Source organism: Streptopelia decaocto (assembly GCF_964273445.1).
Source record: "Streptopelia decaocto genome assembly, chromosome: 1".
Classification (NCBI taxonomy): Eukaryota; Metazoa; Chordata; class Aves; order Columbiformes; family Columbidae; genus Streptopelia; species Streptopelia decaocto.
This window is the reverse complement of record NC_138663.1, coordinates 209840603-209861221: the sequence shown is the minus strand read 5'-3', so window position 1 is coordinate 209861221 and position 20619 is coordinate 209840603. Positions and strand designations below refer to the sequence as shown.

General features: G+C 45.2%; 1 protein-coding gene across 1 annotated transcript in view; it reads left to right on the top strand.

The window, feature by feature from the left end:
* The window catches only part of GDPD5 (glycerophosphodiester phosphodiesterase domain containing 5), a 188769-nt gene that overhangs the window by 35279 nt on the left and 132871 nt on the right, over positions 1 to 20619 (top strand). The gene's annotated exons all lie outside the window — the stretch shown is intronic.

Below are 20619 nucleotides of genomic sequence, written 5' to 3'. Positions count from 1 at the left end.
GGAGCAGATTGGGATGTGCTTGTAGCTCTGCTTTCCATCTACCCTTTCTGGATCTGGTGGGGATGGATTTTGGGATTTTCTAAGGTCCACAGCAGCCCAAGAATTTCTGCCTTTAGTAAAAGCTTTGCCTTCAGTTATGGAAAAAATCTTGAGGACACAAATAGAGCAGAGTGACCCAAGCCACCGGCAGTGCTCTGTTCAGCAGGCAGCACAGCTTGTATATTGGGTTTCATGCACACAAATTGCTGTGCCTTTCCTAGAGGAACAGTTGCCATGTTCCTCAAAGGATGAAGAATGGAGAGCGGGATCACCATGAGCCCAGTATTTCTTTTTTCTTCTCTCATTGTTTTGAGCAAGATGTGCTGTTGCATTCCTGCAGTAGCTATTACCATGACAAGAACAAACAACAACACAATGCTTTAATTGAGGTATATTTCTACCACTCAGCAGCAAATAGAACTCAACAGCTCATCTCATCAGCTGCAAAAGGATGGACCTGCTGGAGAGGGGCCAGAGGAGCCACAGGAATGATGTGAGGCTGGAACAGCTCTGCTGGGAGGACAGGCTGAGAGAGTTGGGGTGTTCAGCTGGAGAAGAGAAGGGAGACCTTAGTGCAGCCTTTCTGGACTTAAAAAAGAGCAATGAGAAAGATGGGACAGACTTTTGATCAGGGCCTGTTACAATAAGACAAGGGATGATGCTTTTAAAGTAAAGGAGGGAGATTCAGGTTGGACATGAGGAGGAAATTGTTGCCCCTAAAAGCGGGGAGAGCCTGGCCCAGGTTGGCCAGAGAGGTGGTGGCTGAACCATCCCTGGAGACATCCCAGGCCAGGCTGGACAGGGCAACCTGAGCTGGTGAAGATGTCCCTGCTCATGGCAGGGGTGGCACTGGGGGAGCTTTGAAGGTCCCTTCCAACCCAGATTATTCAGTGATTCTTTGATTCTATGACTTGTTCAGAGCTGGCTTGAGCCCTTGGTGCAGCAGCCCAGGTGTGTGTGAAAGCAGAGGCAGCCGCATCCTGCCAGCAACCTTGAATGACCTGCTCAACCCTTGTAGCCTTGTGAAGAGCAGCCAACAGTTGCCAACAAATCTGATGGGGGTTGACTGGTTAAGTTATGTGGCCAAATGGGTTTGGCAGGCGGCTGACAGGACAGAGAGGCTGCTCAGAACAAATATTTTTGTCTAAACCCTTGGGCTGTTTACAGGCTGGTTTTGATGGGAAAGATTGAATGTTTTATTTAACATCGCAGCTCTTTCTTCTGTAGGGTGGGAGAGGGAGGTGTTTTTTTTGTAAGCTGCATCCCATGAAGCTGAAGGAAGTTGTTCTGCTGGGTGTTCAGTTAACTGCAGCCAACCTTCCCTGCAGAAAAGACAGGGGCAAGTGAATTATCCAGGTGGTGCTTGAATGTTCCAAACCCTCTGGAAGAGGCCAGAAAGGAGGAATTGTCTGTGAGGTTGTGCTTTAGGTGTTTTCATAGGTAGTGATGAGCAGGATACCACATCCTACATCAGCTGGAAGTTTGCTTGGATGCTTGGGAGACTGGAAGAACCCCAAATATGTGATCCTTGTTTATTTAAACATGAAAATTATATCAGATATACCACTAGAGCCCAGGGTAGTAGCATCTATTATTGGGGGATGAGAACTCAAAGGACTTTTGGTGATTTACCTACTGTCCTTTAGGATGAAACCAATCTTTCCTTAATCAGTGCTGATAAACAGACTCCTCAAATTGGAGCTATCTGATTCCTGGTATTTTATCTATTTTCTTGCAACACAATCCCTGAACAGCCTTTAAACCTGAATTACCTCTTTCTGCCCAGCACTCCTACGATGCTGATAATCCTTCGCTACTTTACATCCCTTCACCCCCAAATATTTATGTGCAAATAAACAGAGGAGCAACAAATTTGACTTGCCATCACAGAGCTCTGACCATTTAAAATATAAACTGGGCTTAGCTCTCATTTCTCTCTTACTCTTAACTGCATGACTGTCTTTCCACATGATAAATTACCAGTATTTATTGGTCTTTTGACAGACAGGTTTCCCAAGGGAAAGGAAGGAGACTGGCTGAACAAAGCCTTCTCTATAATCAGAGTTTGCAGTAGGCTTTGGACAGAAATTGCATTTGCTGGCCAGTACAGCAAGGATTTTATGGCTCAATCTATAACTGCATTTATGCCAACCAGGAGGTTTGGGAAATGCTGAATAATATACCTTAGACTGTATCGTTAAGAGATTAATGTGTATAATATACGATAGTATTTGCTTGTTAAGGACTGATGAGAAATGAGTGTGTTTCTGGGAATGCATCACTGGACACAGCTTTAGATCCTTGTTTCTCCCTCTGGGATATGGGACTGTCAGTGCTGCTCATGTTCCCGATGCTTGAAATTTGGCAGGTAACTTCTACCCCTTGTGGGCACCATGTGCTTTTATGCTCGTGCTAGAAAAGCGCTGAGACTTGGAGCTGTTCATAAAACTGCTACTCTTGCTTTTCCCAAATTCTTTTCAGCTGGCTGCAAAAAGCCAGGAACATCCAATAATTTCCCCCTGAGCATCTCTCCAGCAGCACCAGGTGTGGGCAAAAGCCAATTGCATTGTATCTCCTGGGTGAAGTAAGATGTGGCTGTGTAAAATGAGCTGTATCTTTGGTTGATTTAAGATTGATTAGTCTTGCTTATTGTTGTGTTTATTCTATAGCACCTTACGCTGGAACAGCTTGGTGTTTAATGAGAATATTTTGCAATAACACATCTCTGGGACTAATCAAACCTAAGTTGATGGTTAATCCAATCAACTCATGCCTGTGTGAGATCAGATTAAATTTTTTTTGTCTGAAATGCTTTCTTATATAGGAAGGTGTGTGGAATAGGTTGGGAGGAAGATTTCTTATGGCTCCTTCTAAAAATTGCTCATGGTTTTTACAAGCGCACAGAAAATGTGAACCTTCAGAGATGGAAAGTACCGTGGGGTGAATCTTGCATAAATGCTACTGGTTCCACTTCACCTGTGGCTGTGGTAACTGGGCTGACTGGACTCTGTTGTGCTGGGGTGAGAAGGGGCTGAAGGCCGTTGACTTTCCTGCAGAACAACCTTGCAGCAGGTCGTAGAATCATTTCAGTTGGAAGAGACCCTCAGGATCATCGAGTCCAACCATAACCTAACTCTAGCACTAATGCATGTCTCTAAGAACCTCGTATAAATGCCTTTTAAACCTCTCCAAGGATGGTGACTCCACTACTTCCCTGGGCAGCCTGTTCCAATGCCCGACAGCCCTTTGGGGAAGAAATTGTTCCCAAGATCCAACCTCAACCTCCCCTGGTGCAACTTGAGGCTGTTTCCTCTTGTCCTATCACTTGCTACTTGGTAAAAGACACCAACACCCTCCATGCTACAACCTCCTTTCAGGCAGTTGGTTGGTGGCTTTTGGGTAGATAGTCCATCATGAAGATCTGGCTTGAGAGCCTCAGCTTGCAAAATAAGATAAGCTTTCTCCAATGGAGGAGTTGCTGGGTGAAATTCTTCCTGTTCTGGGTCCCCGTTCTTCTTCTCTGGTGTTTTTCTTGCATCTCTGGCCTTTGAGCTAGGATGGCTTTCATGTGGATCTTGATCACAGAAGACACTGCTGTCCATGGGTGTCCAGTTGGGTTGTAGTCAAGCCAATGTGTCCATCACTTCAGTGGCTTTGTCCCTGTCCCCTCTTCCAATCTTGGAGGTTGGTTCTGAGAGAGGATTTACAAAGGCACCAGACCTTCCACCTACCTGGAAGAAGCTGTTCTTCCCTATCGTGCTTGAAGCAGAACTAAGGCAGGTCCTGGATGAGGACTCCAGTGGGAAATATTGAATCCAGGCTCTTCAGAGACCCCTGCGAGGCCCTTCAGAGACCCCTGCTCATCCCACCTTCATGTGCTACTGGACTGGGTGTTGTGGTCTTGTTCCCTGGGCTGGAGATTGATTGTCCCTGCCTTGCAAGCATCATGCATGGAGCAGCGTGTGTCTGCAAGAGGCATCGCTGCAGAAATTTTGGCTGGTCTCCTGCTCATCTCTTGTCCTTGCAGAGCAGCAATAGCAGCTGCCTCGTGCCCTCTCCCAGCCAGGAGAGAGAAGTAGGTCAGAATTTGCATTCTTGCCCTGGCTTCTCTGCGTAACTTGCACATTTTTTTTTTTTTTTTTTTTTTTTCAAGTCCTGTTTTCAAACAAGCTGTTCCTGTATGTGTGTGTTCCTCGGGCTCCCCTAAATCAGAGGGTGAAGACTTAAATTCCGATGTATAATTGGGCTTTAATGTCTTTCTTCACTCCAAGAGCGGTTCTGGGAGACTCCTCTGATTCTGAAGGGCTGATCCCAGCATGTAAATATCTGAAATAAATGAGACGGCGCCTTCGTTTTTGGCTGTTGCATTGTCTGGACTGGGATTTAAATTTCTTTTCCTGTAGCTCTTTTTGCATGACAAGAGCAAGTAATTGGGATGAAATCATCCGTGCCGCACATGTGATGGTGAGATTTCTTTTCAGCGCTTCTCTGTGGGTTTTGTTGCTGGTTTGTGATGTCCTGATGAGGGGGGGGAAAAGACAAGATTGAGCACAGCAGACTCGTGGCAACCCGTGAAGCATCTGAATGTTGCTGAAGCGATGCAGGGCTGTTGAAGGATCGTTTTGTCACAGTTATGTGCGCTGAGATAAAGAGATTTGTTGTAACTGCAGTCTGAAATAACAGGAGCGCCAGACGAGGGTTGGTGTGATGGGGTGTCTAGTGTGGAGGTTGGGACAGGAGAGTGGGGTTAGCTGATGGGCTGCATGGTGGGGAGTGTCCTTGTGTTAACCTGTAGGATTTAAGGTGTGAAGTGGTACCATCCATCAGCACCTTTTTTTAATTATTATTTTTAAAAATTATTATTTATTTTTGCTTCCACCCAGAGGTTTGCAGAAACCTGGGTCGGTCTATGCTACCACTCACAGTATGATGACAACTCATCTTCTTGTTTTGGGAGTGGACAGGGTCTCTTGCTAGGATTTGTAGCTCTCATTGCTGTTTCTTGTCCCCAGATGAAAACAAGATTTGGTTTTATATCAGCACTAGTGTGGCCAGCAGGCCCAGGGCAGTGACCGTCCCTGTGCTGGGACCTGGGGAGGCCAAACCGCCAATCCTGGGGTCAGTTTTTGGCCCCTCACACCAAGAAAGCCCTTGAGGTGCTGGAGCGAGTTGAGAGAAGGGAACGGAGCTGGTGAGGGGCTGGAGCACAAGTGTGATGGGAGCGGCTGAGGGACCTGGGGGGTTCAGCTGGAGAACAGGAGCTGAGGGGAGACCTTCTGATCTCTGAACTGCCTGAAAGGAGCTTGGAGCCAGGGGGGGTCGGGCTCTGCTCCCCAGGAACAAGCGCCAGGAGCAGAGGAAACGGCCTCAAGTTGCACCAGGGGAGGCTGAGGTTGGATGTGGGGAACAGTTTCTTCCCCAAAGGGCTGTGGGGCATTGGAACAGGCTGCCCAGGGCAGTGCTGGAGTCACCATCCCTGGAGGGTTGGACAGACGGACATGAGGTTCTCAGGACTTGGTGTAGTGCCAGGGGTGGGTTATGGGTGGACTTGATGATCTTGAGGGTCTTTTCTAACGGAAATGATTCTACGATTCTGTGATTCCCCTGTGATTCAGCATCTGTAAGAGGTTTTTCAGTAATCTGGTTAAAAATAGAAACATCACTCAACTTCCTGAAACTGGGTGAAATTTTTTTGTAGGGGAGGTTTTCAATGTCTGATGGAAAGAAAAACTTGCTCCCCAATTCTGGTGTTTCTTTGTGCAGGTGACTTGCTCTAAGCTTCTGTATGCACTCAAGGCCTATTTGCTTTTTTTGTCAGTCTAAAATATGAAGCCAATTGTGTGGTGTTGAAGACAGGTATATGAGTAAAAGTGATAGAAACTATGTTAGGTGACATTATTGTTTTAATGGATTTTCCACTTTTTTTAAAGAGAGATAATATTTCACTGCTTTGTATTTTTTGTAGCGTATACACATATTTAGCTAAAAATGCATTTTTTCTAATGAAGTTTCAGTATGGCTTACCTGGTGTATCTGCTTTCTGCAAGAGAAGCTGCAACCTGAATCTGTCTCAGGCTTGTACAAATAGCAGGCGATGTCCTGTCCGTTCCCATTTGTGCCTCCTTTGCTAATGTTTAGCTGCCAAAAAACATCAGCAGCTTTGAGACGTCTCTGCACAGGAATGACCTTTTGGGAGCTGAACTCTTCCCCATCCTGCCCTGCTGTTTGATCTCTCTCCTTGGGGCTTTTGCATGTTCAAGCATTGGAAGGCTGCTGAAAAGTAAATACAACAGAGTCTGAGTATTTTTAAAGGTTTGGAAGAATGTAATGTGAAGGTGGGTTTAGGAAGTGCAATGATTGCAATGAAAACACTTCTTGTTTTTGTTCCCTCTCATACCTGCCATCCAGCCTGACGTTGGCATCAATCCATATGGATGTCCTATTGTTCCCTTTGGGTATTCGGTTTTTAATTGTGCTGTTGTGTTTGAAAAGCGGGGTGTCTATATGCTGAGAGCTGCTTTTCAGAGTTGCGTGGCACGTGGGTGTATGAAAGATCATCTGGGGAGAAGCGTTGCAGCAAAGGGTTATTGTCTTTCTGCTTGAAATAACCTTGGAACCAAAATGCATCCTTGAATGTAGCTAATACTCCCCACCCAGGGCACTCAACCATCAGTATTTATATAGACATTTAAGGTAACATTTTTTTGGCTATAATACACCTTGTCTATCATGTATTCCTGTTTCCAGCAAAAAAAGGAGGGAGTCACATGCTGATTTTGCAATGGTGCAATGTGGCTTTAGTCCCTGGATGACGCTGCAGTCAGACAAAAGTGCTGCGAAGGGCTTTTTACCCTTTGCTCAACATCCCTGTCTGTATAAAGAGCTTTCTTCTTTACATTGTGTTGCACCTTTCTTTCACTTCCAGGTGTGGTTTGGAGTATTATTTTGAACTCTTAAACTTGTCGCTTCTCTCTGTTCAGCTGCTGATGCCCAAGTGCTATTGGATATTTGTATTTTGGGAGAGTGCCTCGGTGAAAAGCCTGTTCTATGCACCCTCAATAGCACCCAGGTTGCTGCAAAGAATAAATCAATGGCTGCTGAATCAAGGCATGAATCTGACATCCTATGCCTACATCTGGAATTCCTTCTCTGTTTTGCATGCATAAAGAACAGCAAAATGTTGGAGCTGTTGTGCAGGTGAACCCTCAGCCACCTCCTGTTCCCAGTTTTGCTGTGAGTTTCAGAATGGTGTTAAACCCTCTTGTGAGGAGAATTACAAAGCCCAGCAAGATTAAAATATATAATGAGTTTCTTCTGCCTCTCGGACCTGATTTTTAGCAGGAAATCGATGCTGAGCTTTGGCTTTATCGTGCAATCTTGTCTTGTAAGTAGGAGGATGATGAATAGATACCAGATCAGATCCTACTAGGTAATAACTGCAGCTGGAAATCCTTTCAGCTAATAAACTGCGTTGTAAATTAAAGCAAAAAATCAGGGCTGTCACAATACAAAGATGGAGACGATCTTGAATACACCTTATACCTGCTAAGGTAAAAATACAGAACTAAGTAGTGAGTGACTGTTCTGGAGAATATTTGCTCTAGAATAGTCAGAGAAAAGCCGCTGATGAGTCCCATTTTGGGCAGCTCAGTGCTTCAGCATCTATAGGAGAGGTTGTTTGTCACAAGCCATGAATATGCAGTGAAAAAAAGGCAAACCTCAAACTTCTTGCCAAGAATATTGACTTGTCTTTAAAAGCTCATATTTTTTTTGTGCTTTTGCTGAGCTTGGCACTGGTGATGTGGCAGGAGAGTTACCTGTCACGGAGGTGAAAAAGGTTAATGCAGAAGAGCTGGTAGGGGAGAGAAATGACATTTTTTCTTTTGAAATTAAATGGAAACGTGTTTGTTTAAATGATGCTGAGGTTGGGATTGTCTGGCGTTTGCTTTGGATCTGCCGGAGCTGGTCCTGTACCTGCTTTTTTCTTCTTTGGTGAGGTGCTCTAGCAGAACATTGAGGTTTTATTTTGGGGTAAAACACATGATCCAGCTGGCTCTGCAGCCTTCAGTGTGATACGTGAGAGGCTCGAGATTTGTACGTGACATTTGCAAAGCTCTCCTGAAGAAACAAGTCTAGCCTTGTTCTGATGTCTAAAAAGGTCATGTTGTCATATTTGGTTGGTTTCTAGAGTTCATAGGGAAAGGTTGGGGCAACCAATAAAATAGTTTCTTCTGAAACCTATCACAGACTATGGCAGAACCAAGATGGTTTGGGGGGAAAAGTGACTTACCAAGAGTAAGTCATGCTTGACCAACCTCATAGCCTTTTATGAGAATGTAACAAGGTGGATGGATGATGGCAGAGCGGTGGATGTGGTCACCTTGACTTCAGTAAAGCCTTTGACACAGTCTCCCACAGCATCCTCACAGCTAAGTTGAAGAGGTGTGGTCTAGACAATAGAGTAGTGAGGTGGGTTGCAAACTGGCTTAAAGAGAGAAGCCAGAGAGTGGTAGTCAATGGTGCGGAGTCTAGTTGGAGGCCAGTATCTAGTGGAGTGCCTCAGGGGTCAGTACTGGGGCCAATATTATTCAATATATTCATTAACGATTTAGACGAGGGAATAGAGTGACTGTCAGCAAGTTTGCTGATGACACCAAGCTGGGAGGAGTGGCTGACACGCCAGAGGCTGTGCTGCCATCCAGCGGGACCTGGACAGGCTGGAGAGTTGGGTGGGGATTAACCTGATGAAATTTAACAAGGGCAAGTGTAGAGTCCTGCATTTGGGCAGGAACAACCCCAGGTTCCAGTATAGGTTGGGAAATTACATATTAGAGAGCAGTGTAGGGGAAAGGGACCTGGGAGTCCTGGTGGACAACAGGATGACCATGAGCCAGCACTGGGCCCTTGTGGCCAGGAAGGCCAATGGTACCTGGGGTGTATTAGAAGGGGGGTGGTTAGTAGATCGAGAGGGGTTCTCCTTCCCCTCTCCTCTGCCCTGGTGAGACCCCATCTGGAATATTGTGTCCAGTTCTGGGCCCCTCAGTTCCAGAAGGACAGGGGACTGCTGGAGAGAGTCCAGCGCAGGGCAACAAAGATGATTAAGGGAGTGGAGCACCTCCCTTATGAAGAAAGGCTGAGGGAGCTGGGTCTCTTTAGTTTGGAGAAGAGGAGACTGAGTGGTGACCTTATTAATGCTTATAAATATATAAAGGGCGAGTGCCATGAGGATGGAGCCAGGCTCTTCTCAGTGGCAAACAATGATAGGACAAGGAGTAATGGGATCAAGCTGGAACACAAGAGGTTCCACTTAAATTTGAGAAAAAACTTCTTCTCAGTGAGGGTGACAGAGCACTGGAACAGGCTGCCCAGGAGGTTGTGGAGTCTCCTTTTCTGGAGACATTCAAAACCCGCCTGGACATGTTCCTGTGCGACCTCACCTGGACGTTCCAGCTCCAGCAGGGGGATTGGACTAGATAATCTTTTGAGGTCCCTTCCAATCCCAAACATACTGTGATTCTGTGATAAGTGTAATGGTTATAACAGTATCCTTTTTGGGTGTGCTGTAGAGGAAGTTTTTAAAGCTCCTTGTATCTCCTTCCTACATTTTAGATGCTCATGAGCATGTTAGACCCTCTTCCTTTTAGGGCTTTGTTTCCATCTCTTCCACTTGATAACCTGAGTGGGAGAAAAAAAGCAAAAATCCTATATACTGGTAAGTTCAAGCTGTTTCTGTAAGAGTAAAGAGAGTGGCTCTTAAATACGCTCTGGCTATAATGAAAACTCGATTTGTTGTCATTTGTTCTCTGATCTGCTCCATGTCCTCTGCTCCCTCCTCTAGTGATACCCATGGATTCTGGTAGGGGCTCAGAACAGATGCTTGGATGATGCCACTGTTTGTATGTTTTGCTCATCCTGAAGTAATGTTGATAATGGAAGGAAGCTCTGAAGATGAGCGATGTTGGCCCTTGCAAGATGCATAAGTTTGGAGCTACTCAGGTCACTCCAATTAAAAAAAAATATTAATTAAAAAAAAATGGAAATAAAATCCTCAAGTCTCCATTGTTCTCTCCTTATCCTGATGGCAAAGAATTAAGATGCTGCCAACTGTGTATAAAACCCTCAACATTTTCTGTGATCCTCACTGTGCTGCTGTGGGATGGATGTGTCTTGATGGCGTTTGCTCTGTAGAAGAGGTCTCTTGGGACAAACCAAACAAGCTGCAGGGGATTCAGTTGTGATGGTAAAGTAATAAATGAAGCCTTTGCATCCTTTCCAGGCAAGCCTGGGAGATTCAGGTACTTTTCATCTTGTCTAGTTCATGAAGTCTCTGAACAAGGGATTGAGTTGAGAGAAGGGAACGGAGCTGGTGAGGGGCTGGAGCACAAGTGTGATGGGAGCGGCTGAGGGACCTGGGGGGTTCAGCTGGAGAACAGGAGCTGAGGGGAGACCTTCTGATCTCTGAACTGCCTGAAAGGAGCTTGGAGCCAGGGGGGTCGGGCTCTGCTCCCCAGGAACAAGCACCAGGAGCAGAGGAAACGGCCTCAAGTTGTGCCAGGGGAGGTTGAGGTTGGATGTGGGGAACAATTTCTTCCCCAGAGGGCTATGGGGCATTGGAACAGGCTGCCCAGGGCAGTGCTGGAGTCACCATCCCTGGAGGGTTGGACAGACGGACATGAGGTTCTTAGAGATGTGGGTTAGTGCCGGGGTGGGGTAACGGTCGGACACGATGCTCTTGAGGGTCTTTTCCAACCAAAATGGTTCTGTTTCTGTGATTGAAAAGGAACTGCGAAAGCTAATGGGAAAGCTGGTGGCATAGGGTTGGGGTTTGCCATCTGAAGGTAATCTCAACTCTTTTTATCTTGCTACAGAAGAAAGCAAAACCATTTCTGTGTGTGAAAGAGTGTCTGAAATGTGGTACATTCCCCTCCATGCTGCTCTACTTAACAGAGTGGTGTGGCCTTAGGGGCACAACCACTGAGTCTGTTCCTACCTGAAGGCCAAGCAGTCTTATGTTTTGGAAACCTTTTCATAGATAAATGTGGAGGCAACAGATGGTTCATGGTGGGGAGAGACTAAACCAGTTGTGACCTTTTAATGCATCCTATGGCACCCAGCTCTGTTTTGGCCTCTGCTGCAGTAGTGGCATAGTTGGGCCTTTCTCCAGCACATGGCAGGGAACTGCCTGTGGAGGAGCTTTATATGGGTCCTAAACCAGCCTGTTTTGTGTTGGTTGGACATAAAGCTGGGTTTACCCTGGGTCTGCTCTGTTGAGTTGTACTCATTATCTTGAAGTTGGGTGTGATCTAGCAATGTGCTGCCTGTGGACCATGTGAAGCTGTTTTGCAGGATTATCCTCTTCCATGTGGCTGAAGTGTTTTGGGCAAGGTTGTTATGACTTTCTATGGAGCTTAAGAAGTTGAAAAAACTTTTCTTGAATGCTACTTGGAAAGATCCCATGGTAGGGAAAGGGAAATTCTTACCAAGCACCTCATTAGCAAAGAATGGCTGGTTCTACCTCTCTTGACTGTTTCTAAAACTCATGTCTATATCTGTGATTATTTCTTCGTGCCTGGTGGCCAAGCAGCCAAGTTTTGCCTATCAAATCTGTTATAGTAAATACACTGGGTTTTCATCTGCAGGTTTGAAAAATGACAGCTTTGACATATCTGTTTAAAGAGGAAAAACCAAGGCTTTCAGGAGCCAATGTTTAAAATGTCTACTTTGAGCTCAAGGAGAGATTTAAGAGAAGTCACGCTTACATCCCCATAAAAACTGAGCCACTTGTTGCAGAGAGAGAGCTTGAGATCTCGGGTGCACTGAACAATCTGTGTATACAAGGTTCAAACGCATGGGCTAAACAAGTGTTAGGTGGCAAAGATGCTTCCCCAGCGTGGAGAACGAAACCTTATGAAGCTGTGAAAAGAAACACGAACAGCCTGTCGAAAGACGGAGCTAGACGAGACACAGGGCTGCCTCTGTGTTTTCGCTCTAGAGGGATGCTGTGAAGCCAAACAGATTGAGGACCGAAGCGTAGGTGGCGTGTGAAGAAGGCACTTGCGTCACGTCACTGGAATAGAAGCGGGTGCGTGATGCTCTGCTCTCGTCGTCCCTGCTACTGGAGGCAGGTGGTATCAGCTGTTTGCAAAAAAGAAGAAGAAAGAAAAGGTTTGTAACAGGCTTTGGTCAGTCAATATTAAATAGAATAAAAAAAAAGGAAGAATATGTGAGATTCTTGAGGGCTTGGCAGAAGATTGAACAGCAGACAACTCCATTTGAAAACGCCTAGAGTCCAAGCTGATTGTACAATATTAGTAATATTGGGACAGTATGTTTTCTAGCCCAGTAAAAATGTTATTGCCCTTTCTTAGCTTGGATCTTCCTCAGCAGTACCTAAGGGATGATGATTTTCTTAACTGAAGTCTCATGGTCTACTTAATAGCTTGCAGTTGCTTTGCTGCGAAAGAAAGAAATGGACATTCTTGGAAAGCAGCATGATCCAAACCCCCAGCTTGCTGGAATATGTAAAGTTGCTTAGAAAGCTAAAAGTTAATAGCCAGAATTAAAGAGGGAGAAGATGGTGGTTTACAGCAGTTCAGCCAACATGGCTGGCTTGAGGGTTTAGTGCTAGAAAAGGTATTTCCATCCTGACCATTTGCACTTTTTTTTGGAGTTTATATGTTAGTATAAACCTCAGACTCTTGTAAAACTTGGTAAAGCACTTAGTTTCCCTAATGGAAACATCCATTTAGAAAGGGAGGAAGAAGGGAATGTAATAAATTCTTTTGAGTCTTCTTTGCACGTTACTTCTGACCCTGATGTGAGTGGTGGCCATGTTTTCCCAGCTCACTGGGTTGTCCTTTCCCTGGCCAGCAGACAGAGCCACCTCTCCAAAACTTCTTTCCTGGATGGAAGCTGCATGAGTGCTGCTTTCCTTGCTTCTCTACAGTGCCTCGATGCATGGGAGAAAGATTGGCATGGGGCTGTGAAGGAAATGCAAGGCCTCTGGGCTTTCATGTTCCTGAAAGGCCTTTTTTCATGTTGGCTAGTAAGTTTGTTCTATTTATTTCCCGTGTTTTCATGGAATCATAGAATGATTTGGGCTGGAAGGGACCTTCCAAGCTCATCCAGTGCCCCCCCTGCCATGAGCAGGGACATCTTCACCAGCTCAGGTTGCTCAGAGCCCCGTCCAGCCTGGTGTGGGATGTCTCCAGGGATGGTTCATCCACCACCTCTCTGACCAACCTGTGTCAGGGCCTCACCACACTCATGGTACTTTGAGATGGCATCACTGAACGCATGGACGTGCCTTGCTCATCGATGTTCTTGCACAACGTGGTTGACACCAATGTGTCAGTGGCAGCTCTAGGCAGGAGGCAGCCTAGGACTGGTCATACTGGTGCTACTGGTGCAACAGGCAACAAGAATCCAGCTGTGTTTTCTGCAGAACTGGAACATGTTTTTGCCTGGGTTGATAAGGAAACAAAGGCTCATAAGCTTTTATCCTGAGCAACAAGGCATCAGTCTTCCCAATTCATGCTCTGAAAGAGTTAGAAAATGCTTTTGGCTCAGCTGCTTCTCTTCTCTGTAAATGCTCATCCTACAAGTGTATGCAGCTTGGAGAATGTGGGTTCTGGCTACCTTGTAAGAGCAGATTTTGGGTGCTGAGAACTTTAGATGCTCCTCTGAGCTCCAGAGGGCTTGTCAGCCTGGCTCTGATCAAGCAGTCTGCAGAACATCAAGTGTTCCTCTGCAATTGGCTGTTAAGCAGTTTCTGAGAACTTATTGGAAGGCTAAGCCTGGGTTTTGGGGCAGAGTCCTACATTCCTTGAAGAAAGTGATTTCCATACATAAATATGAAATCGGAGAATAAATAAATCAGCTTGGGAAGGAGCTGAGGAGGTCATCTACTACAACCACATGCTTGGGTCAGCTATGAAATCATCTGAAGAGCAAGTTGATCAAAGATGAGGTTCTCAGGGACATGGTTAGTGGTGGACTTGGCAGTGTTGGGTTAAAGGTTGGACTTGATGATCTCAGAGGTCTTTTCCAACCAAAATGATCCTATTCAGTGACTCTTCTGCAACTGTTCTTAAACCAGCTTAAGAAATATCAGAGATGAAAAGCAAAAAACCCCACAAAAACATTCAAACATATTGCTGATAAGCCCATAAAATTCAAAAATAGGATCATGCTACTGGGAATGAAGAAGGAGCTGTTGGTAGGCATGATCTGCTGGAGATTGATGGAGATATTCAAGTGTCATATCAACTGTGAGTCAGATAGACTTGCTGTTGCATGTCAGCTGGACTGTAATCTTGATGTGAAGATACCCATGTTGGTTTATAATCTGTCCTCAAGCTGGGAAAACAAAGTCTTCTAGTTCTGGCAAGCAGTGTGGAAGCTCTTGGATATCCCAGGCTTAACCTAGACCCTTGAGGACTAGCAGGATTCTCATCCTTTTGTATAAAGGAAATAATTTTGTTAGGCCCTATAAACACCTTGTAAGAACTGGGAAAGGGATTGACCTCAGAGGAGCTTCTTATCCTGGAATACTTTGAAGGGAAAGTTTCTTTGCATAGGTGGTACTTGAGGGGGATTTTCCAAGCTTGATACAAATAATGGTCTCCAAAAATTGTTCTTGTTGAATTCCTTTTTTTCTTGCCGCTTAGGTAGCTCTTTACCCTGTTAATGCAGGGTATTCTATATTACAGCCTTGTGCAAATCTGCATAAATTATTACTAAAATCAGTCCTAGAGTTTTCCTGCCACACATCTTCCCATAAGTGGCCTAAAGTATGAATGGTGAGTTGGGATTCTTCCTCATCCTCTTCCTCACTGTGTAAATAGATGTTCCTTTCCCTGTTACTCTCTACTTGCACCACCAGACGCAATGTCCCTGGCGTTTACACCTCCATCTGACTTATTTTTTCCTAATTCCTTCTTCTTCTCCCCTTCTCCAGTCTCACCAGTTACCCAGCTGAGAAGTGCTCTCTGTAGCCTTCAACCCCATGGTACTGGTGGCTTTGAACTCACGTGTGCTCATCCAGGGAACAGTAATTTTTATGTTGATTTGCCCTTGGGTTTCAGTAGAATATAAGAACCATTCCAACACAAAGAAAGGTATTGCTGATGGTATTTTGTTGGGTTTTTTGCTTCTAGTGCTTATAAAGCTTAATCCCAGGATTTCTTGCTGAGATGCTGTTTTGGCTACTTGGTGCTTTCTCTGTTTGAATATGCCGATATTTTTTTTCAGGACTTGTTCAGTATTTTCAAGAGGGTGGCAGAAACTGGTTTATCTATCCAGCAAGTTATTTGATGTGAGGTGCTCTCAATGCTTTACATTTTAACAAAAAAATAAGCTTGATCCAAGAGCAAATGAAGTCCAGTTTCTTTGGGAGCTATTTCAAATCTTTAATCTTCCCACTTCCACCCTTTCATGTCTCTGGCTGTATGTGCTGAAGAGGCTTTGACAGTGGGCTGGATTAGAACTGCTCTTCTCTTGGGGAAAAGATTCATTTGATCCTTTCCAACAACTTCTTTTGGAGATCTTGCCAGTGCGTAAGCACTTTGCAGACTGGAAAATATTGATGCTTCAGGGCATCATTGCCTGGGGAGGGAAGGAAGGGGGTAACTAAGAGCAGAGGAGAACAGGAATCAAGACATTTATGCAATCACACTGTGTTTTCTTAAGGAAATAAGCTGAAAACAAAGATATTGTTAGCTCTTGGTTGGCATAGGGAAAGCTGCTGGATTTCTGCAGACAGGAGCTTCCCTTGTTGTTCCTGGCTCTTAATCTGAATTGACTGCAGATGAAAACACAGAGTGGCCTATTGGAAGTGAAGTGGACTGAACTGAAAGCTATTTAATACTGGAAATTCTGTGTTTGTGTGCAGTGGCCTTGCCCTTTCAAGTTACGTAGGCTACTTTTTGTGTGAACATCTTAATAACTGTGTGGATGTCAGGATTAAAACCAGTGCTTTTCTTTGGGAGTTCTGTGCTCTAGAAAGTCCTTCTCTGCTTTCCTGGGATGTGGCTGCTTTTTGGTCAATATTCCAGATGTGTGAGGTGCCTGACCCACATTGAGGGGCTTAAAAAGCGTATCACAGAATCACAGAATGGAGTGGGTTGGAAAAGACCTCAGAGATCATCAAGTCCAAGCCTTGGTCCAACTCCAGTCCATTGACTAGATCATGGCACTAAGTGCCATGTCCAATCTCAGCTTAAAAACCTCCAGGGCCGGTGAGTCCAGCACCTCCCTGGGCAGCCATTCCAATGCCTGACCACTCTCTCTGCACAGAATTGCTTTCTGATCTCCAGCCTAAATTTCCCCTGGCAGAGTTGAAGCCTGTGTAGATGAGGCTTTTAGGGACATGGTTTAATGCTAGAGTTAGGTTATGGTTGGACGTGATTATCTCGACGGTCTCTTCCAACCAAAATAATTCTATGATTCTGTCTTCAGAGCAGGCGTAGCCTTGAAAATGAGCACGTTTCTCATGTTTCCTTGATGCTTGTGTGAGGATCCATCCACAAAATGTGTGGGAAGGCTTTCTTTTTCTTGTCTGGTGCTGAATGTTCTGCCTTGAAGGAGCATCCTTGTCATCTCTGTGGTGATATCAATATCTTTCTAGGTGGGAAAGGTCATCTTTGTGAATGAACCCTTGTTCCTTGTGGTCAGTTTTATTAGCACTGACTGATCGTTTGCATAACAAACCTTTAAGCTGTGATACTGAGCGCTCTGCCCTGGTAAAGATTTTTCCACTAGTGCAGTGTCACAAAGCTATTTAAGAAAAATGAACTTTCAGCCTCTCCTTTTTTTTTTTTTTTTTTTTTTTAGTCTGAGAACTTTTCCTAGAAAGCTTAGTGTTTCATCGGGAAGGGAAGAGAAATACTGGTGCTGTTGCATCCTGGCCTCTGGGCTCCTGTGGGACGTGCTATTTAGCTGCTCCAGATGTTTGGATAAGCTGCTCTGGACTGGAAGCAATTCCCACCAAACTGCATAGTTACATATTAATGGGCCCCTTGGGGTCTTGCCTCAAGATGATGTTCAATGCAGCACAAGGCTGAGGTTCCATCATAGAATAGTTTGGGTTAGAAGGGACATCCTAAGCTCATCCAGTTCAAGCCATGAGCAGGGACATCTTCACCAGCGCAGGTTGCTCAGAGCCCCGTCCAGCCTGGCCTGGGATGTCTCCAGGGATGGTTCATCCACCACCTCTCTGGCCAACCTGGGACAGGCTCTCAGCACTGTCATGGTGAAAAAAAATTTCTTCCCTTATATCTAGTATGGATCTCCCCTCCTTTAGTTTAAAACCATCACCCCTTGTCGTATTCTAACAGGCCCTCCTGAAAAGTCTGTCCCCATCTTTCTTCTCAGCCCCTTCTAAGTCCAGAAATGCCACACTAAGTTCTCCCTGGAGCTTTTCTTCTCCAGGCTGAACATCTGACCTCCCTCAGGCTTTCACCATAGCAGAGCTGTTCCAGCCTTGGATCATTTTTGTCATAGACTAGAATTGTAGGATGTCCTGAGTTGGAAGGGACCCCCAAGGATCATGGAGTCCAACTCCTGTCCCTGCACAGGACACCCCACAGTTCACACCGTGTGTCTGAGGAGGTTGTCTAGTCTCTTCTTGAACACTGTCAGACTTGGGGCTGTGACGCCTCCCTGGGGAGCCTGTTCCAGTGTCCAGCACCCTCTGGGTGAAGAATCTGTTCCTAATGTCCAACCTAATCATTTAAATGGTCATTAGTGCTTTGGGGCATACAACATGGAGAGCTTTGTGCCAGCATCCCAGACCCCAGAGCTCATTGCAACCTGGCCATCATGTGCTTTGGGTATCTTTGCCTGACAGACATCAATCACCTGATGGTTGTGAATGAGGAAGGGGGAAAGATGTAGAAATGGCTGTAAGGATGGGCAGCAATGCTCAGTTTCACAAGTTATGGGGTTACCCCTATTCTTTATGATTTTGTAGTTACCCAATAACTCCTGTTTAGCTTTGCATAGAGTTTTGCTGGGGTGGGATGAAGGGAAGATGACAGCTGCCTTGCTGTGAAGGCAGTTTGCTAATGGTGGTTATCTTGTATTTATTGGTTTGCTTATCCCTGCTGATAATGTCCTGAGTGGTGGTGTAATTGGTGACTGTCTGGAGGAGCATCACTGATGCTGGGGAGGACACTGGGATGGAGTGGGTTAATGTTTATTGCACTAAAAGTCCTCAAAACATGATTGAAAGCTCTTAGATTTGCATCAGTAAATGAGTTTTTGAGTCCCTCGTGACTAGTCCTTTCCATAAGGAAAACAAGACAGTAGCTGATGTAACTGGCAGATGGGGTTCTGGTTTTCGGTTTTATTAGAACAGGACTCTCCAGGATGGGTTGGAAACAACTGTGAGTCTCCTCTGTTAACTTTGGGAGTCACCCTGTGGATGGAGGAGCAGTTTCCTTCCTGAGTTCACCCTCTCTCCTCTTCTCTTGATGTGTCATTTTGAATGTCGCAGCCAGAATGACCTTGACCAGCACTTCAAGATGCTCTTTGGGAAGCGAGGAGCGCTTGAGATTGTCACAACCACTTGCCAAGTCAATTGAGAACTCCCTTCTGAAAGATTTATGCTGCTGCAAACAGTAAAATCACTTTGTCCTTATTCATGTCTTCCTAAAGACCGGCTCCCAGGTTTTGAAAGAATACACACATCAGCAGTCAAGGCAATATTTACCTGACGTTGAGGAGCTGTGTGATGGGGTGTTTGTAACCTGTCTCTCGCTACCCATTTGTTTCCTCGGATGCAATTTTCATTCACTGCGCAGTGTCTAGGTTGAGCTTGTAAATCCTCTGGGAGGGGAAACTGTCACTTCTGTCTCCCTGCATTTATACAGAAGTGGAAATAATTCAGTAAGAATGGGAAAAAGGCTGTAGGAACAAGACCTTTGCTTTATTGAGCGTCTTGGAAGGGGAGAGGGGTAAACTGGATGTTACCGCTTGCTCTGTCAGAAGTCAAACCATGAAAATAGGGATAGAAGAGGGCATGGGGTGTGTGGGTATCTCATTTTTCTGATCTTGTTTTTGTTTCCATGTTTTTCAAGCAAGCAGAAAGCTGTAGCAGAGGTGATGAAACACAGCCAGTTGTGGGAGTCTGCCCTGACAGCTTGTCAGAAGGGGATTGTCTTATCACAGACTGGAATAACCATGGGGGGCAACACGTTAAATTTGGAGTTGCTTTATGAGAAAGGCTTCCAGGATGTGCTATAGCTGTTTGCTTGAAAAAAAACCCTGAATATGCGTGTCATTCTGGAAGCGGAGGCTCCCATGGTTTGGCACTTGATTTTTCACTTGGATGGGAAGGGACCTCAGGAAGGCTCTACTTGATCTCACCCTGCTCAAAGTAGGATCAACACTAAGCTCAGGCCAGGTTGCTCAGAGCTTTGCCCAAATAGGTCTTGAAAACCTCCAAGGATAGACCTCGTGCAACCTTTCAGAGATACCTCCAACATTGAGAGCCTTTCTGAACCAGAAGTCGTATCTTCAGGATTGAGAGACATGGTGTGTGTGTCTGCCATGAACCTTTCAAACTGCTTTCAGAGCTCATGTCACATCTGGCATTCCCAGGTGTGAGGCAGCAGCTCCCATCACTTCTTCATATCACATGCATTAATGCCCTTGTTTTTGTGCTGAGAACTATGGCCCACCCCAAGCCTATATTGTACTCAACAGTCCTCCTGCATTCAACTCCTAATCAAGGCTGACTTTGCTCATTGAGCTCTCTGGGGCTTCATCAATTAGCTCTTGGCTTTTCAAAGTGCTCTGTCCAAAAGTGAAGACCTGTAAGGTTATTCCAGTGTCAGATGGTCTGTCTTGATTGCTCCAAGTCAGACCAGTTGCAATGAAAAGGAAACAAAAAGTCCTCGAGCCAGAAGCTCTCCAAAATCAGGGAGATGGAGTTGACTTCTTGGAGTCTTTCACGTCACCGGATCCTGCCGACTATCTTATTTTTTGATTACTTTGGCCACAAAAGATCCAATATGTTTGTAGTGGGAAGGAGTTTGTTGTGTGATTAGAGTCTTATCAAGTTAATTTATGGGCTCTTGGTGTAGGAAGCCAAAACAGTATCTTGTAGAACAAGGGAGCTAATCTAATCTCTATGGAGCAGGGAATATTTACTTTGGAAATGGAAGTAGAAATGACATCTTGGAAGATGTCGAGGGAACAGATCTGGTTTGTGGGTCTTGTTGCCGATGTGATGGTTCAGGGGTGTTCTGCTGCTGCGCCTCATGTGTTGGTTGTGAGCAGAATGGGAGGAAAGGAGCGGCAAATATGTGAGAGCAAGTTTGCTGCTTCACTAGTTTAACTTCTCTGCTGCCCAAGAATATTTTTGTGAAGAATGTTTCTTACAGCCGTATGGAAGGAATCAATCATAGGAAATAAAGAGCTCGTAATCCGTTTAACTAGGACTTTCCACCTCTCATTAAGCCGGAGACATTCATGCTTAATTCTCTGGGTAGCAGTTGCACAGCAGACATGCAGAGTATTGATTGTAAAATGAATCTTGCTTTTTTTTCCCCCCCTCTTACTGTTTCAATTAAAGTA